The following is a 17,685-nucleotide window of genomic DNA, read 5'->3' on the forward strand; positions in this document are numbered from 1 at the left end:
AAAATTAAAATAACAAATAAAAAGCGGTTGATCTCCATGTTCATCCACCATTGAATTCTTCACAGGTTCTCTAAAGATTAGTCATTTCTCAATCCTCAAATAGAGTTAAACTAGATTGAACATGCATCAATCTAATTCAACTGAAACTTACCAGTAAAGCATGTGTCTATTGGTTTAATTGTACCCACTTTGTTCCATGCTTATACTCCATGGAAATTCTTATCTCTTCTCTCTTGAATCATGCGTCCAAGAAATTAATTAGAACAATGCGAACTAACTAATAAACCAAAGTTTAAGATAATGAAGACTCTCAATCATGCGTTCAAGTACAACCTCTCACAAAAACCAGTTTTCCAAGATAATAGAATATTAAAACAATTACTTTGAAAAACAAAACTTTTATTGATCAGAACCTGAGAATTGAATGGGGAATTACAAAGGAATCAACCAAAAAGGTTTAGCCTTCCATGCAGAGGCAAAAATACAAAGATAAAAAATGCAGAAAAATAAACAAAGGAAGAAGCTTTGCACTCAAAGATATTGGTGTATTCTATGTGTTGCCCTGACTCTCCTTAACTAGGCATGCTCCATGCAACGTCCTCCACATTCCATGATGGAGGCATCACTTCTGGTGGAGAAGATAGTGGAGAAAATGATGGAGAAGATCCTTGAGAAGATGGTGAAGAAAATAGTGGAGAATATCTGGCTCCTACTTGGGAGGAGAAAATCTCTCTTACTTTTGCATAAAATCCTCTCAAATATTTTCTTCTGTTTTGATTCAAAGAAGTAACTTGGACTTTTGCATATTTGACCCACCCACAAAGGTAGACATTTCCTTCAGACCATTTACTCTAAAAACACAAAATTAACAAAAATAATAGTTAAGACCCAAATAAACCTAATTATATGAATATTAATTAAAAAATGGATTTATTTATTATTATAGTTCAATAATGTATGATTAAAACTATTGAGTGTGAATAAAATTATACTCATCAAACACTCCTAGTATAAGACAATTATGCATGATTATCAATAGGAGTGAGTGCAGGTTTGCAAGCTAAAAGACTTATCAATCAGTTGGACCAATTATTTTCAAGGAATTCTTATCCTAAATGTGACAACCATTAGAGTCAAAGGTAAGAACACAAGATAAATTATCAATCAGTTTTGCTACTGAAAGAAGGTTAAAGTGAAACAAGGAATATACAGAACATTGTTTATGACATGATTTTGATTGAGAAAAACACTTCCAGAATAATTGACAATGACTTGATTTCCATTTGGTAATTTGAGACAAATAAGATTAATTTGATGACATGAAGTAAAATGAGTTAAGGATGAACAAATATGGTCAGTAGCAACACTATCAAGAATCCAACAACTGAAAAAAGAAAGAAATTTATTACTAGTTTGTATTGTCATGTTGGAAGGAATAATAGAGACTTAATTAGAAACATTGTCACTAGATTTGGCGGTTGTAAAAGAGAGTTAACAATACTTGAAACTGCTCAGGAGAGTTAACAATCAATTCTGGATGATAATTCAATCTAATTAACAAAGTAAATTTAATCTAGATTTAATCCAAATTTAAATGGAATTGAAAAAATCCAAATTAATTTGATTCATTTAAAATTGATATGGATTTTAGATCCAATCTATTTTATTGGAGTTGGATTGGATCTAGACTGGATCTTGAAAAATTCAATCCATGAACACCCCTACTCCCAAGGCACAAACATCTAAATAAGTGGAAAAGTTTAAATAGGCACAAAGAAATAAAAAAACAAATTTAAACTATTAATTCAAATTAATCTAATTCTTTCAAAAACTAAACCTACAATTTCATGCATGTTTTTTATTACTTTCTCTCTTATACAAGAGCAATTTTACCTTGCATGTACAAAAGTAAGCAATTTTACCTTGCATGTACAAAAGTAAGTAAAAGCATTTGTGTTTGCAACACTAACAAACCGGAAAACACAATAAAAATATTTAAAGAAAAAACTTTTATTAATACTAGAAGGTTCTATGTTCAGATAGTTTCACAAGATACGATGTATCATCTATACACACATTAGTCTTTATATATAGAATCTAAGAACCATAATCAAAACGTGTTAAGAAAGTTACAAGAGGATGTGCTACACGATTTAACTAGTATCAACACTACTAGATTGTCCCTAGTAGACAATCATTTGTTCCGTTCCATAAGATGATATCATCATTTGGCTAACTGAGCTCACCAAGAGATCATTTATTGAACATGATATAAAGTCAATTATCACAATTCTCCATCTTGACTCCAAATCATGGAAGAACTCTCACCATAATCTTCAAACAAAAAACTAATTCACTTCAAACATCGTTTTAACCTCAATCTTGACATGGATTTTATAAACATATAAACGAGATTCTCCTTTGGGGCTATCTTCACGTTTATGACCTTTGTAGATTCAACAAAGTCTCTCATGAAGTGCAGTCTAACGTTTATGTGTTTGATCTTCTCTTGACAGAGTTGATGATCGACTAGATGAGTAACTCTTTGACTATCATAGTGAATAATCACACAATCTTGCACAATAGTCAACTTTTTCATCATCCCTTCAAATAAAAAAAAATTATTTTTCTTAAACAAAGGATTCTAACTTATATAAAAGAGAAATGAAAAAAACTTGAAACACCTTCACAACCTTATATCATAAGTTTTATAATTGTAAAACATCTTTATTATTTATAATGTAACTTTTTTTTATTAATTTAATTATATTTTGGTATTTTAAGAAGTAAAATATTCACACACAAAAATATCCGTTTGGATGCATATCTATTTTCTGCCATCTATTAATAATTTATTGAGATAAAATTTAAAATTATAATCATAAAATTACACCCATACTTTTATATTTATATATATATGTTAAATAGGTAAGATCACAGTCAAATCAAAACGTTTAAAATAAAATAAAAAATTAAATTTTTTAAAGAGTTGTACTTTGAATATTAAATATAATGTTTTGACTTACTTGTAGGTTTTGAAACCATTAGTGTAAGAGTCAATGTAAAATGAAATAAAAATTATACCTACATAATTTTTATTATATAAATAAAATGAAAAAGCATATTATTATGTAATTATAATTCTATATTTTTTAAAAATAATTACATTTTTATTAAATTGTTTAGTGCTTCTATTTATTTTTTAAAATTTTATATTTATTTTTATCTATACAAGTCATTTTATTTAAATTATTTATCTAACAAGTTTAATCAAATTTAATTTTTATTTATTTCCATAAATTTAATATTTTCAATTTTCAATTTAACCTAATATTACCCTGAGTTTTTTTAAATCGGGACTAAAAAAATCACACAATTGTTCACAAAAGTGGATAGGTGTCATGTGATTAAAAAACAATTTAAATTTATGAGAGAAAGACAAATCTAGTTCAAATATGGCAGAATAATGTGTTTTTCCTTCCCTTTGGGTTTGTAAGGGGTGGAGGTATCTGAGAGTTTAAGTAAGTTTTTTTTTTTTTTTTTTTTTTAAATGTTGAGTTGCTGAGTATGTATAAGGGTTGGAATACTCCTTAAGTGTTTCATTTTATTTTATTAATTCATTGCCGATAAAAAAAATATGGCAGAATAAAAAAATATTTAAATATAGTATTATTGTTAATACTTAATGTAGTCAATATTATCCTTAAATATTTCTAGTGATTAATATTATAATCAATGCTTCATATAATTTACATTATTATTAATACTTCTTGTAATTATTATTATTATTATTAATTATTGTAATTATTATTTTATACATTTAAATACATTAATATTAAATGTGTATACAATAAATTTTAAATATAGTTATCATTTTTAACCATATGTTATCTTATTCAGTAATTATTTTTTATCTCAGCTGATTAATATTTATACTTATAATTAATATTTGTTGCCATGCCATCAATACTATTATGAAATGCATCTACTTATATTTAATATAATATTGAATGTTTCGTGTAATTTATATTATTTTTAAATTTTAATCCGTTTTATCACGTGCAGATGTTAATAACTTGGATGGACAGACTGGAGCTCAAATTATAAACCTTATTTTTGGATCTTAAAACACAGATATATGTTATGAGATAAAAGAGGAGGAAGAAGTGAATATAGGGAAGAAACATTATAATAAAGTGTTTTCTAAATAACTTAGCCAATTGCTATATCCCAACCATGGTTGCACCTTGTACACACAGACACAACCATATGAAGATGAGTCATATCTTTGGGATATGGATTGATGCTTGTGTTCCCTTATGCGCAGTTGCATGTGGTCCTAGATTGGCCAAGTGCCCTTATTAAATTCCTTTAAAAATGAAATGACTAAACGGATTAGTGGTCCCAACTCCCTCATTTGGCACTAAGCAGAGATATGATATACATACCTTGAGACCACACTGGAACTTTGAAATTATGCCTTTTAATCTCTTGGGGCCACAGTAGATAATTTAGAGTAACATTTGTAAAAAGCTAAAGCTTAGGATTCATGTGGGGTACCCACATATATGAAGTATAATTATTACACTAATACTTTGTTTAAAACAAGAAGTAAAATAGAAGCCTTTTGTCTTCTGCTAGTACAGTTCTTTTCTCTTAATAATTAAATGGTTAATATAGTTAAAGGATGAAACATACTTACACAACGGCTAGAGATATTTTAATCCAGTGATGGACACTGCACAAATTTTCTATTATATTAGGTACTGTTTGATGGTGATGGAGTATGAGTTAGATGATCACATTTGTCCATATTTTGATCCAGCTTCGGTTCTGGGAGAGACGGACCCCAGCATCAAACTCAGCTAACGCTCACTGCAACTCTGGCCTTGTCTTATTGACTGGTTTTGGCATCGTCTGGAAATTCATCACACTAAGTCATTGACCCTTTTGCTAGCAGGGTAGTGCATTCAATAATAATAAGATAATTAATTAATTGTGCTGATCAATGAAACAGTAATGATTAAAGGTTAAAGACTAAACGGTCCCATAATTAAAAAAGTTTTCAAGTTTCAACAAGAGAAAATTGACAGATAAGAAGCACATCTCATATCTTACATGTAACTGAAAAGAGTGAAGGATGAAAAATTTTTAAAAGAGGATTTGCTTGTGTGGGGAGGGAGGTTCATCTTTTCCGAGGGAAAAAATCCAAAAAAGACGACCTGTAAAACCCAGGCAGGTTTGGCTTTATCTGGTGGAACTATTTGTTACAACCAAGGCTTGGTTGCCGCCTTTGCCAATTGTACCCTTAATTCTTCCTTTTTTCCCCTCTTTTTCGTGGATTTTCTCTTGTCTCTCCGCTCATTTCCGTCTCCTTAAATACCCCATAGGTTTATTGGTTCCAGAAGCAAAAACTACAGAGACCTGCTTGGAGCTCAAAGTCATTTTATGAGTAAAGCACAAGAACTGAGCATTCCCCTCCTCTTTGTTGGCCTTCTTTTACTCTTTCTGTCCCTCTGTTACATAATTAAGGGTACGTAGCTCTTGATTTTGCTGTCAAACGAGACTGTTTCTTTCTCTCACTCATCTCATCACACTCACATGTGACGCAGTGAATTAGCTAGCATTTACCCAGTATATGTGTTTAATTAAATCTTTCTGAGTTTTGGAATCTGATACTGTATTGTTTTGATGATGCAGATTCTAGTCAAGTTCAAGATGAAAATTGTTATCTCTCCCATTGGTGAAATGATGCGCTTGCCTGGCTCCCTGAATGCCATGTAAGAAGCCTGTCAAAGAAATTGTCAGCCTTTTTATTTGGCATGAGGGGAGTCATGCAGGCTAACTAGTCAATCATTTATGAGGAGAGTTGTACAAGTTTTGAAGATATAATTGCTATTTATTATGATTGGTAAAATGGTGAGTTTGGCTGACTCCCTGTACTCTATGTAAGAAGCTTGTCAAAAGGAACTCAGCGTTTTCATTTGACACAAGGGAGTCATACATGCAGGCTGACAAGTCACTCAATAAGATATGAAGAAAGTTATGTAAGTTTTGATGATGTTGATTGTTATTTACTCTGATTTATGAAATGATGGACTTGTCTGGCCCCCTATATGCCACGTAAGAAGTAAAAAACGATTTAACAACCTTATTTATTTGCCATATGGGGGTCATCCAGGCTAATTTGATTTTTAACCAATAGCCATGAAGATATGTTCAGAATACAAAATCCAACAGAAAAAAGTTATCCATCAACTTAAAAAACACAAGAAAAACAAAAGTAATTGACCAAGCAATTAAAAACAAATCAATGGCTTTCAAATTCCAATTAGTTGTAAACTGAAAGGGAGTTAATTAATAGCATTCACAGAGCTTAGGTTTCTTTAACTTATCAGCCTCCTAAAAGGTTAGCATTATTGGTTTTTCCATCATTTCGAAGGTAACCAAACCAACTAATAAGACCAACCACAAACACTCATCATTTATAAGCATCACATAAGAGCATTAAATATGTTTCTGATAGAAGTGACAGAACTTTTCATTTCAATGCTGATGGTTCGTAGCAGGGCTGAAAGTATATAAGGTAACAACCTTTTCATTTCCCATTTATTCCTGATGCAAACGATCATTAGTGTCCGGTTGATGCACGAAATTGGAAATGGAAATGGTGCTTGGACTTGGAATTATGACATTTAGAAGTTCATCTAGAATTGGAACCACAACTCTAAAGTCCAATTCCACGGAATTCTAACATAATTAAAGCGAACATTTCTCAGTTCCAAACCTCTACCCGCCGCTAAATTACAATTCCTATGTTCATCCTCACTATTCTGTTGTTCTCTCCGTCTTTGTTGCTCCAGCTACCACACACAATGTCATCACCCCTACCATCACAATCCCTAACACCAATCACTGCCACCTGACTCCCACTGATTGCCGTCATAGTGCCACCCCCTTGCCCAACTACCACCACTCCAATCATCATTGTTGTCCTTGTAATTACCACAGCCAACAATGATTGCTACCGTGTCACTCTCATAATTTTGGTTGTTGCCAACATCACCTTACCCATTCCCCCCACCTCCGATAACCATTGTCACTCCTACCATCACCAATCACCATTCTTACCACATCAATTGCCATTACCACTCTTCCACTCTTCACCATTACCTCCACCACCACTCCTATCACTACCTACCATCTCCACCACCTATCCACCCCAACTATCATAATTGTACCCATAACTACTCCTAGCTAAATAGAGATGTCAAAAACGAGATTGAAATTAAACTTAGAATTGTAATTGTAATCTCTAATTCATTACGCAACACAAACATAGGAATTATAATTCCAAACCAATTAGAATTGGAATTGGAATTACAATTTTGAACGACAAATCCAATTCCATGCACCAAACGAATCCATAAATGTTTTATAATCAATCCATTACTTAGAAAATTTCAGAAACCATGCATCACTGAAATTTTTGTGAAAAAAAAAACGATAAATAATTCTCCTCAGAAATCATAAAGTTGCTATTCATAAGTAAAAAGGTCGGGGTACAACCATAACAGATTTAAAGACACGTCCATCCTACCTTATAGTGAAGGTTGGGTGAAATGTTTTAGTCAAAAACAGGACTTGAGGATACTGCTCCAGAACAGAGAAATTAAGCAGGAACACACACACACCCCTCGTAGGTCGGAGGGACCCCAATTGTAAGCAAAACAAACCAAGCAAATGTCAGAATCATCACAAACAGGTCGTAATTAACAATAGTCAACATACCTTGATAAGACTCATCCATTTAAAAATGTAAGAATCATCAAAGACTAGTTTAATATCAGAATCAACAATCTTTTTTCCCGCTGCACCTCTTTGTTCTCCTTGTACAGCCAGCCTTGCCCTCTATGCCTGCACTTAAAACACAACCCAAAAGGTCAAAGATCTTATTATCGAAGAATCAACTTTAAGCGAAATGCAAGAGATGCCATCAAAATTGGGAACAAACAAACCACCACCTTGCAAAGTTAATCCAAAATATAACCTACAAATCACAACAATTACATCTATTCAGATTCATTACCCATAAAGAAGTGAAAGTCACACCAATTACTGGCAACAATTGCATTCATCAGGAATTCTAACCAGAAAACAAAAAATTACAAAAATACTGAGTGGCAACGAACCTACATGCTTGATCGTGCAACATAGAGAACAATTTAATTGCAGAGTTAAGAAATTGATATATTTGACAATGCGTGAGTGTGAACAAACTTGAGAAAGCGTACACAAGATACAGATGACAAAGTATGGAGAATTTAGATGGAAAATGAATGAAAAAAAAGAGAGTAAAAAATAGATATATGTATGCAAAGTGCAAACCCTAAAGTAGTGGACCCCACCATGAAGACGATGGTCTCTGGTTCAGTTGACACCATACAAAAAATGCTAGTAGTTTTAGTTAAGAACACCAGTTCTAACAAAGAATAAGAAGAAGAAAAAAAAAACTAAAAATTAAGATTAAAATCAATTTATATATTAACTGAAAATTTTACGTAATTTCTTTATTTTTAATGTACATTTAAGTTCACTTTTACAGCATAGAAACTTAATTCTTAATTATTATTTTTCTTATTTTAATTTTTAAGATTCTTTTATGTGGAAACTTGTCTAAATATATATTTATTCTACACTAAAAAATGTAACTTCATACTTTTTATTTATTTATTTCATATTGTAATTCAATTTTTATTTTTTTAGGAAAATCAAATAAATTATAATACTTTTTTAATCTTGATAAAAATTCACAAGAAAAAAATAAATAAAATTTATAATTTTTTAAAATTGAAAAAAATAAAATTTATAATTTTTTAAAATTGAAAAAATTAAAAGTAATATATTCCATACAATTTGATTATTGTTATAATTTAATTAATGAAGATATTTTTAACAATAATTTTATATTTTTTTAATAATAGACAGAAAAATATTTTGAATATTCAATCTTTATCTTTATTTAGTCGTACTTTTAAAAAATAATTTAATATTTTTTAAATATATATATATATATATATATAATTTGATATTTAAAAAATACGAATATCCATAAAATAATATATATATATATAATAATAATAATAATAAAAATTGTACTGATAGGGTAAAATCGAGAGGTTCATGCCGAGAACTACATAGTATAACAATTAAGATGATTAAGTTAAAACCGAGAGGTTTTGACCGAAAGCAATGAAGACAAAAGAATAAAACAAAAATATAAAAGTTGTAAAAGCCCAATTAGATAAAAACTTGCAAGAGGGGTGCACAAATAATAAAAAAGGTGCAGAAAGAAGGCCCAAGAGTAAAGGGAAAGCCCATTAAAGAAACTCTATAAATAGGAGTTCAGAGATAGAAAGAGGTAAGAGTGATTTTATCTGATGAATATTAAACCTTTTCTGACTTTGGCATCGGAGCAACTTGCAGGTACCCCCACCTGTCGTGAGGAGAAGCCGAGAGCACCAGTCTAGAAGAGTAGCCGAGAGCACCAGCCTAGAAGAGAAGCCGAGAGCACCAGCCTAGAGGAGAAGCCGAGAGTGTCAGCCGAGAGCATTAACCGAGAGTACCAGCCAAGAGAAGAAGTCAAGAGTTCCCACCAAGGAAAGAAATTAAGTCTTGTTAACCTTTTTCGAGTATTCTTGGTCCTTGTTGTAAAAACAAAAATAAAAATGTGGATAAAAAAAATAAAGAACTTATGTGTTTTTATTAATATATATAACCTAATTAATTTATAAATATATATAAACTATTTTCCAATATATATATATATATATATATATTTCCATATAATACATCCAAAATTAAAAGAAAGATTTTAAAAATATATAAGTAAATAAATTCATACAATATATATCTTTCTATACTTTCTTCTCAAAACAGTATTATAATAGTTCATAGCTCATGTGACAACAAATTAAAAATAAATATTGTTAAGTGATTGTATTAATTGTGATAAAAAAATGATTGTATTAATTTAATTATAATACAAATCATCCATTCAACATAATATATGAATAATTAAATGACTTTAAAAAAAATTAGAAATTCTAAATCTTAAATCTTAAATTAACAATCTAATCTAATTCTAACAACTTATAAACTTCTTAAAAACTTACACAAAAACTTATTAAATCTCATTTTTAGGTGGTTAGAAAAAAAATTATTGATTTATCACTATTTAATACTTTCATTTTTTTTATTCTTAATGGTCGTTTCACATCAATAATCCACTATATAATAAAATCATTCATAAATACTACATTCATATGTAAAATATATAGTCATATCTCATTCTCGAATATCATAAATTATTATATTTATTTTTTAATATTTTATGCTATTTTTTCATTGAACACTTTATAATGCATGGATCATTACATGTAAACTGCAATTTATAAACATCATTATCTAATCTTAACTTAAATCAGGAAAAGGAAAAGTTTTATCCACTAGATCACGTGTGTTAGTGTTTTCACTTCAGTTCTTAAAATTTGTTTAACATTTTTCTTTTATAAATGTACTGATAGGGTAAAACCGAGAGGTTCATGCCGAGAACTACATAGTATAACAATTAAGATGATTAAGTTAAAATCGAGAGGTTTTGACCGAAAGCAATGAAGACAAAAGAATAAAACAAAAATATAAAAGTTGTAAAAGCCCAACCATTCGGATGAAGCTGAGTAGGTGCGACATTAAGGAATTTAAGGACACCTATTTGAAAGTTGTTCAAAGGCAACCGAATATGAAGATCTCTAAAAAAGCAAGCATAAAAATAAAAAAACTCATAACTATCACCCTCTCGACCATGACAAACATTGTCGGCATCTCCAACACGCCGAAAAGAAATAATATCATTTTCAATGTCAGAATAATAAATTTGAGAATGGGAAAGGAAACTACGAAGTTCGATAGCAGAACGATATTTGGACAAATACTCTCGGACTTTAGGATTAACCCATTGGTAACTGGACGAAGATTTCTCTGAGGCAATACAATGCCGAATTCTTGAGGAGCATCAACAGCCGGTGCTCCATTTGAATCATTCATACAAGAAGGGGTAGCAGATGAAGACTTCGAGTCTTGACGATCCTCTTCTCGCACCACTCGCCCAGTTGATTCACCACCCGCGCTTGAAAAATCATCAGAAGCAGAAAAACTTGAAAGAGACATTACCTTTGCACGAACTGGTTACAGATTGAAAGAAAGCTGCTTTTCTCAATACACAACGAAACACATTCGTAAAAATTTAGAAGAAGACCCTATTTATAACCCAAAGTTACAGCAATCTTAAACCGTTCAAAAAGGTATAATCTAACGGTTGCAACAAGAAGTTCACGTCAAATCAACTTAACTCAGCAAGTTAAGGCACAAAAACCGAGGCATTCAATATCAAATCAAATCAAATGTCAAATATACTATAATTTATTAAGACATGAATATTTTACAAGACCTTAAAATATTTCTGTCTTGGGGGGCTAGTGTACTGATAGGGTAAAACCGAGAGGTTCATGCCGAGAACTACATAGTATAACAATTAAGATGATTAAGTTAAAACCGAGAGGTTTTGACCGAAAGCAATGAAGACAAAAGAATAAAACAAAAATATAAAAGTTGTAAAAGCCCAATTAGATAAAAACTTGCAAGAGGGGTGCACAAATAATAAAAAAGGTGCAGAAAGAAGGCCCAAGAGTAAAGGGAAAGCCCATTAAAGAAACTCTATAAATAGGAGTTCAGCGACAGAAAGAGGTAAGACTGATTTTATCTGATGAATATTAAACCTTTTCTGACTTTGGCATCGGAGCGACTTGCAGGTACCCCCCACCTGTCGTGAGGAGAAGCCGAGAGCACCAGTCTAGAAGAGTAGCCGAGAGCACCAGCCTAGAAGAGAAGCCGAGAGCACCAGCCTAGAGGAGAAGCCGAGAGTGTCAGCCGAGAGCATTAACCGAGAGTACCAGCCAAGAGAAGAAGTCAAGAGTTCCCACCAAGGAAAGAAATTAAGTCTAATTAACCTTTTTCGAATATTCTTGGTCCTTGTTGTAAGAACAATAAACTTTTAGATCAGTCACTTTGAGTAATATAATTTATCGCTTAAACACATAATTAACAGCTTGAACAACTAAATTCTAAAAAAAAAAATATTATACAACTTGTTTTTCATGTGAACAGGAATTGTCGCTTTTCTCTTATTTAAGCTAAATTATGATCCATAATTTTCAGTATTAAAGTTTATTTTGTAATATATAAAAATTATTTATAACATTTAAATTATAAAATATGCATTATTTATTTAATTCAAATTTGTTTCTTTAAACGTATAAAAAAAATTCTTTACAAAATATTTATTTATAAAAATAATATTAAATAAAAAAACAATATTTAATATATTAAAAATAAGAGTAATGTAATAATAGTAATATATAAAAATTTCATTATCATTCATTTTAATTTTTATTAGTTGAACATAAAACTTGTTATGATGTCAATATATAAAAAGTAGACGTTGTTAAAAACTAAGATTTTATTAACTATATTGTTTATAGTTTAATATTTTTATTTGTATTCATATATACTGTGATAGGTTGATAGTGTGTGCATTCTAGGCGGGAATAAATGTATTCTTGTCTGAGCAAAACATCATTTAATTAAAAGAAGTAAGTTATTTAAATATAGATCTTATATGTAAGTTATATTAAAATTAAATAAAGTTGTTTATAAATAAAAGATAATTACATATATAAATTAAATTTTTAAAAATTTAAGTAATTAATATATATATATATATATATATATATAATTCATATTAAAACAACACTTTTATTTATAAGCATTTTCTGTTATGCACGGCCTATCCAATTTTCAGTGAAGTTACTTAAAAATAAAAATATGACTTTGACATAAATTCTTAAAATTAAATAGAGCTATTTATAAAATGAAGAGATATGTACATAAAAAAATTATTCAAATAACTTTTTTTTCAATTTATAAACAACTTTATTTAAATTTTAGAAAATTATATAGGATCCTTTTTATTTATAAATTTTAGAAAACATTACTTTCATTCTTTTATAAGTTGTTTCAAACTACTTACAAAACTTCTCAATTACTTATTCTGATTATTATTTTCCATAATGGAATTCACATCAACAACATATAAATTGGTGAGATATTTTAAAGTTTATTATAATTTATTTTATTTATACAAAATTATCTGTCAATGCATGAAGATTGCTTTCATTAAAAGTAAGTGGAGGTTAAATTACATACTTTCCTAAAAAAAATATATTTCCGATTTTATATTTTATTTTACTTTCTATGTTTATAATTTAGACCATTTCATAATTTTTTTTTAAATAAAAACTTTTATGTTAGGCATCATTATGTAACTTGAGATCTCAGTTAGGTTGACACTTCAAGTAACAACAATCATTTGTCATCACATGAAAAAAATATTATTAAAAAAAACAAAAATATGGGGGACTAGACCAAAACTCATATGTTAACAAAAATGATACATAGGTAGACTATACCTATTCATAAATAATTCTAAGAACATACTAGATGGAAGCCTATTATAGCAATGAAAATATTCTCTATGAGTAAATCATAAATTAGCCAACTTATCACACGCATTCCCTTCACGAAAAATATGAGTAACCCTAAACCTAATTTTCCCACAGTAATTAAGACAAGTATTTCATCGATTACGAAGCATCTAAGGAACATTTGTCCTAGCAATAAACGCAACACAAACCAAAGCAGAATCACATTCCAGCTAGACATTAGTAAGCCACATCTTTTGAGTTTCCTCCATAGCATGTATAACCCCATAAAACTCAGCAATCAAAGCAATATGAACTCCAAGAAACGCAGAAAAAGCTCCAATAAATTCTCCCATAATCCCACAAAAAATACCTCCACAAGTAGCAAGACCAGGATATCCCCTTGCATCCCATCAGTGTTAATTTTAACCCAGCCTGGTGAAGGAAACTCCCATCTAACAAGAAGATGACGTAGAACTTTACCAGTACAAGTGTTAATACCAAAAAATTTGAGCACATTTAAATCGAACATATTATTTTTCATTGAAACTTTAGACGAATTACCCACTAGACAAGTTAAATCTTTAATAACCAAATTAGCTTTAGAAACCTCAATCTTATCCTGAAAACGAGCATAATTCCTCATATGCCATATCATCCAAATAGAAAAAGTTATCACAACAAGCTTAATCAATTTAACCAAAGAACTACCATCACTCTTAATAAAAGAAAGAAGATCATCCTTATTAGAGAAATGATAAGTAGGAAAAATGTGTCAAACCCAACTCCAAATATGCTAAGCATTAGATAATTCAAAAAATAAATGTTGAATAGATTTCTCGTGCTTTTCACAAAGCGTACACACAGAACAAATATGCAGACCTTTATTTTGAATATGCTGATCTGTAGGAAGCCACACATGAAAAACTATCCAAAGGACAGGACCTTTGGAAGGCGAAATATATGAAGACCAAATAAATTTACCTCAACCACAGGAAACTCCTGGATCCATGAAAAAAGTCCTAGCCGATTTAAGAGTGAGACGACCATACTCATCTAGAATTCAATTAGGAATATGCTGTTCCGCCCCAACCATGATATGACTAAAAAGATTAGGCATCTACTGTAAAGACAAAGGAATATTCCAATCACCATCTGTCCAAAACTGAGAGACTGTATCTGAAATACTAGCACCATCAGATAATCTTGCAATATTTGCTAAAGAAGTAGTAGCACACCATTTATCATTCTAGAAATTAATAAAAGAACTTGTACCAACAGTCCAAGAAGTATAATCAAGTATAGTAGAATAAATTTTTTTAATTCCAAGCCAAAAAGATGAAGATCTATAAACCAATCGAAACTCGTATTTTGATTTAAGGACCCTTGCTTTCAAGAGCAAAGACCAAGGCCTGTTGCTATAAGCAAAGTTCCAAGCAAGCTTAAGAAGATATGCATTATTTTTATGGTGAAGGTTAATAATTTTCAAACCTGCATTCTCAAGGGAAGAACAAATCGTATCCCAATTAGCAGTAGCTATACCTTTTTTCAAAATATCACAAGTCCATATAAAATGTCGACACCACTTGATGAGAGTCAAGTAAAGGAGGTTTTTATTAATGAAGGAAGAGGCAATTCACCATCACACTTGAAGTTCTTCCTTCTAGTCTTCTCAAAATTAAAAGAAGACATAAAATAAAGAGAGGCCCAAGCCCAAAGCCCAAGCCCAAACCCAAGTCCATCCTATGAAGGGCAAGGCCAAGTATTAAATAATAAAGAATATTGTTGAAGGTTCTTAGAGGGAAACATTAGAAACCTCTATTGTTAAAGCATCTTTTAATCTTTAGTTAGGAGTCTTAGGGGGTGTGTGTTAGTAAATAGGTGTAGGAGTAGAAAAGGAGGTGGCAAAGTGAAGGAAGAGGTCACACCTTCCTCATGCATTGATTTAGGCGCCAATTCTAGAAGCTTTTTGGGAGGGAGTTTTTGGATTTGTGTAGCTTACATTTCAGCACCTTAGGCTATAAATAGAGGTGCTCTCTTTGTAAATTTCAGATTTGAATTTTGAAGAAAAGAAACTATACTCAAATTTTGAGTGATCATTGGAGAGCTTTTGAGCCTTCTTCTCTAGTCTCATCTTGAAGGATCCATGGTGTCCTCAAGTGGCGGCAACACACTCATCTAGGAGCAACCATCCTTCTAGTGGCGTGATCATCCAACCATTCTTCCATCTTCATGAGCACTCTCTTCTCCTTCATTTCTTCTTTTGTTGTTTCCTTGTCTTAGCTTGTTTCCTTGTTGTTTTGGTTCGGCATTTTCAGATTTGATTTGTGTAGCTTCGGTTCTTTTATGTTCCTAGTTGTTCTTCATCTTATTCTCTTCTTTTTCCAGCTTTTGTTCGGTTCAAATTAATTTCCAGCTTTCTAATTCAGTTTGCTTAGCTTTTGTGCCTTTTTGTTCGGTTCAATTTGACAATAATTGGATCTTCTATATGAGTTTGTGTTTTGGCACTAGTTTTGGTGAGTTCTTGTTCATAGAACCTTGATCCATTTCTATGATAAAGTGCCTAGCTCTTAACCAACTCAAGATGATTCCTAAGAATGTCAAGAATCATTCTAATTGTGCTAGTGGAATCACATCACCACTGCTCAACTTGCTTAAGAAGAGAAACAAACCATTTATACAAATTAAAACTATAATCTAGAAGACTTGTAATCATCGTATTGACCAATTGAACCCGACCCATCATGCTAAGAGACTTACCTTTCCAAGAAGCTAGCTTCAATTTGACTTTATCAGCCAAAGGTTGAAGAAAACGACCCTTTGGAGCACCAACAAAGATAGACACTCCTAAATAAGTGAAAGCAAAACAATCATGACTACAAGAAAAAATACGTTGAATTTTGGTAACAAATCTTGTACAATTATCTATGGTGAAAAAACTACTCTTAGAATTATTAACATATTGACTAGAGAAATCACCATATGTTTTAAGAAAAATACTCAAATTTCTAAGAGACTTATTATCCGCCCTACAGAAAATAAAAATGTCATCCGCATATAAAATATGAGAGAGTGAGAAAACCTTGCGGACTAGCCATATGTAGAATCTTCTTATCATTCACAAGCTTTGAGAGACCTCTATTAAGAACTTCCTCTGCAAGACAAAAAAGTAGAGGAGACAATGGATCACCTTGTCTAACACCTCTACTACAAGGAAAAAAAACCCACCAAACTGCCATTTATTCTGATAGAAAGCATAGCCGAACGGAGAATAGTACTAATCCAACCGACAAACGAGGGGTGAAAACTAAAGCGTGACAAAACTAATTTAGTAAAAACTTCCAACTCAGAGTGTCAAAGGCTTTGTGAATATCAACTTTGTAAGCCACATTACCTCTGTGAACCTTTTTAGAAAGCAAAATAATAGCTTCAAGAGCAATACCAATACAATCTTGAATATGTTTGCCTTGCACAAACCCATACTGATTAGGAGAAATAATTATGGCAACCACAAGAGCAAGCCGATCTGCCAAAATCTTGGAAATAATCTTAAATTTAAAATTAGCAACAACAATTGGCTTGTAATCTTCAATGAATTTAGTACCCTGAATCTTAGGAATAAAAGAAACCACATTACTGTTCATTATAGGGAGAACCTAGTTTTGTTTAAAAAAACTGTTGGACTGCATTGCACACATCTGTCCCAATAATTTCCCAACAAGAATGATAAAATACACCACCAAAACCATCAGGACCAGGAGCACTATTACCATTAAGGTTAAAAACAACATTCTTGATTTCTAAAAAATTAGGACACTTATTCAACATCATATTCTCCTTAGAAGAAACCAGCTCATGAATATAAGTACCAATTAAATCTTTCATATTGTTTGTATCCTGAACATGAGAAATAGACTTAGCATAAAGAGTTTTATAAAAGTCCAAAATATGTTCCTCAATGAGTTTAGGATCCTCAATAACCACATTATTAATTCGTAGACGATGAATCCCACTAGAATTATTTCTCCTCTTGACCACAACATGGAAAAAAGCAGTATTTTTATCTCCTTCTTTAAACCAGAGCATC

General features: G+C 31.0%; 2 long non-coding RNA genes across 3 annotated transcripts; one reads left to right on the forward strand and one right to left on the reverse strand.

Moving 5' to 3' along the window:
- Positions 1-4,522: 4,522 nt before the first annotated feature.
- On the reverse strand, positions 4,523-8,341 carry LOC137807739 (uncharacterized). Of its 2 annotated transcripts, XR_011080593.1 has the most exons (4): positions 8,193-8,341; positions 8,025-8,050; positions 7,792-7,917; positions 4,523-4,917 (listed from the first exon to the last, which is right to left on the reverse strand). It is a non-coding gene; the product is annotated as an uncharacterized lncRNA (long non-coding RNA). The 2 variants fall into 2 exon arrangements; XR_011080594.1 differs by lacking the exon at positions 8,025-8,050.
- Positions 4,999-6,092, forward strand: LOC137807740 (uncharacterized). Its single transcript, XR_011080595.1, has 2 exons — positions 4,999-5,533; positions 5,701-6,092. It is a non-coding gene; the product is annotated as an uncharacterized lncRNA (long non-coding RNA).
- Positions 8,342-17,685: the final 9,344 nt, after the last annotated feature.

This window comes from Phaseolus vulgaris, chromosome 3 (assembly GCF_000499845.2).
Source record: "Phaseolus vulgaris cultivar G19833 chromosome 3, P. vulgaris v2.0, whole genome shotgun sequence".
Taxonomy (NCBI): Eukaryota; Viridiplantae; Streptophyta; class Magnoliopsida; order Fabales; family Fabaceae; genus Phaseolus; species Phaseolus vulgaris.